Source organism: Cricetulus griseus, chromosome 3 (genome assembly GCF_003668045.3).
Source record: "Cricetulus griseus strain 17A/GY chromosome 3, alternate assembly CriGri-PICRH-1.0, whole genome shotgun sequence".
Classification (NCBI taxonomy): Eukaryota; Metazoa; Chordata; class Mammalia; order Rodentia; family Cricetidae; genus Cricetulus; species Cricetulus griseus.
Window position 1 is genome coordinate 27811052 of NC_048596.1, and position 3307 is coordinate 27814358.

Consider the following 3307-nt stretch of genomic DNA (forward strand, 5'->3'; position numbering starts at 1 on the left):
GGACCACCAGGCAGAAACTTAGCAAGAAACAAAGGATCTAACAGAACTTATGACCCAACTGGGTTTAACAGATACCTATAGAACATTCCATCCAAACACAAAAGAATAAACCTTCTTCCCAGCACCACAGCCCCATGGAACCTTCTCTAAAATTGACCTCATAGTTGGCAACAAAGCAAACTTCCACAGATACAAAAGAATTAAAATAAGCCCCTGTATCCTATCAGATCACCATGCTTTAAAGCTAGAACTCAACAGAAATACAAATTGCAGAAAACCTTCAAACGCATGGAAATTGAATAACACTCAATTGCACCATTCCTGGGTTGAGGAAGAAGTAAAAAAAGAAATTAAAGACTTCCTAGAATTTAATGAGAATGTAGTAGACACAACAGACCCAAATTTATGGAACATTCTGAAAGCAGTGCTAAGAGGAAAGTTCATAGCACTAAGTGCCCACATGAAGAAACTGGAGAAAACTCACACTAGAGAACTGACAGAACAACAGAAAGCTTTAGAACAAAAAGAAGCAAACTTACCAAGGAGGAGTAGACTCCAGGAAATAATCAAACTGAGGGCTGAAATCAATAAGGTAGAAACTTGGAAAACATTACAAAGAATCAATGAAACAAAGAGGTGGTTCTTTGAGAAGATAAACAAGATAAACAAAAACCTCTATCCAAACTAACCAAAAGGCAGAGAGAGAGCATGCTAATTAACAAAATCAGAAACAAAAAGGGGGATATAACAACGGACACTGAGGAAATACAGAGAATCTTCAGGTCATACTTTGAAAACCTGTACTCCACAAAATTCGAAAATCTAAAGAAATTGGAAAATTTTCTAAATAGATATTACTTACCAAAATTAAACCAAGAACAGATAAGCAGTTTAAATCGACCTATAATCCCTAATGAAATAGAAGCAGTCATCAAAAGTCTCCCAACCAAAAAAAGCACAGGGCCAGATGGCTTCACTGAAGAATGCTACCAGAAATTCAAACAAGAGCTAATACCAGTACTCCTCAAATTGTTCCACACATTACAAGAAGAAGGGACATTGCCAAACTCTTTTTATGAGGCTACGATCACTTTGATACCCAAGCCACACAAAGATATAATTAAAAAAGAGAACTACAGACCAATATCCCTCTTGAACATTGATGCAAAAATACCCAACAAAACACTGGCAAATTGAATCCAAGAACACATCAGAAAAATCATCCACTGTGAACAAGTAGGCTTCACCCCAGGGATACAAGGATGGTTCAACATATGAAAATCCATCAATGTAATCCACCATATAAACAAACTGAAAAAGAAAAACCACATGACCATCTCACTAGATGCTGAAAAGGCCATTGACAAAAGCCAACATCCCTTCATGATAAAGACCTTGGAGAGAACAGGAATAACAGGAACATGTCTAAACATGATAAAGGCAATATACACCAAACCAACAGCCAACATCAAACTAAATGGAGAGAAACTCAAGCGATTCCTCTAAAATCAGGAACAAGCTAAGGCTGTCCACTCTCTCCATATCTCTTCAATATTGTACTAGGTATAAATGGCATCTCATGACTCAAAGAAACATAAAATTACTGAAGTACTTAATTTGTGGAGGTAGTAGGAAGTGGATGACGCTTGATGAGAAGGTGATAAAAATGAAAGAGGAAGGGATCCAGAGTATGTGGGGAGTCAGAGGAGGAAAAAGAGTATTTGTCTCATGGTAATGCTTTGTCTAATATGTACAGATTCAATGTATTTTTATTCCAAACCAGCATGTGTGGTGAAGTGAAGCACTAATTCATCTGTTAATATCCTTTTACAATCCATGTTGCTCTTTAATAACAGTTTAGTTCTGTTTATAGATGAATTTTATAGATGTCATTAAATTAGACTTAGTTACACCTGCCTTTTCTGATATTGGACATAGCTCAACATGGACTAGAACAAGAAAAGTTTCAGGAATATGACCTGGTTATTTTAATGTAAACTTTATATAAGCTAGAGTAATTTGGGAAGAGAGACTCAGAAAATGTATGGCTTGTAAACAAGTGTGTAGAATATTTTCTTAATTAGTGGTTGATGTGGGGGCACACATGGGAGGCACAAGTTCTAGACAGGTGAACCTTTGGTGTAGAAGAAAGTAGGCAGTGCAAATAGTGGTAATGAAATATTTTGAACACATATTATTCTCTCTCCCACTGATATGGAGCCCAGAAACTGTAGACCCAGCTCTGTGTTCTGTTCTAGTTTTTTACCCCATAAATCATTCATATCAAAGCACAATGGAGAAAAGAAGAAAGATACACTCTAGTAAAATAACTTCAGTACAATAGATCATGGTGAAGAATTTAAATGAAAGTTGTGCTGTGCCTAGAATTGAATGAACTTCATTCATGAATATGTTAATTATGAGTTGAAATTTTAAGAAGTTTGAAATACCACAACTTCATACTCACTGTCACCAATTTAAAGGCTCTAGGTGTTATGGAGTGTAACCTAAATTTTAGTTCTCCTTGTTCTTTCCTCTCTATAAATATCTGTGTGAATATGTTCTTTGGAAGATCTTCTCTACAAGGGACAGTGGCTTTGATTACAGTGAACTCTGACATTTGCTAAGAAACCAAACATTTGAAAAGCTCTCAAGATGGATATGGTCCCAAAATTTTTCAGAGCTTGGCATGCCTGTGATCTGTCATGTGGTGTACTTTTCAAAAGGTATGTCTACAAAGAAAATTCCAAAACTGTTAGTGGAATATCTCTGTGTTAATATTTCTCAAAAAAAAAAAAAGGCTGGCTTGGCAGTAGTGACTAGATAAAGTCCCTCTGAGCCACAAGCTCTATATCACGTGACTGTTCATCCCACTTTGCTCTCACATACCCTATGTTATGGTCCGTCTATCACTCTTCTTAGCTTTATTCTGTTGTAGTCAAGTTGTAAACTGTTTTGGGTTGACTTATGTAATAGCTTCATTGAAAAAGCCAGATAATGATTTTGATTAAGTTAAGAGAAGATCCAAATACATTTCCATGATATTTTTCAGGAAGTGGCAGACAATTATTTAAGTTTCATGAAAAGCTAAGGGGCAGAAAGGTAGTTTTCTGAACAGTTTGGGTAATTACTTTGAATTTCATTTAAGCTGTCTTTTGGAAAGTACAGAGATATTTCTGAGTCTTATAGGATGACATGACCAACTTTCAAGTAAGGAAGGTGACAGATACACATATTATCCAATAACCTGAGTTTACATGGAGACATGTACTGTATCAAGCTAATACCTACTTCCCAGCAGGTTTAA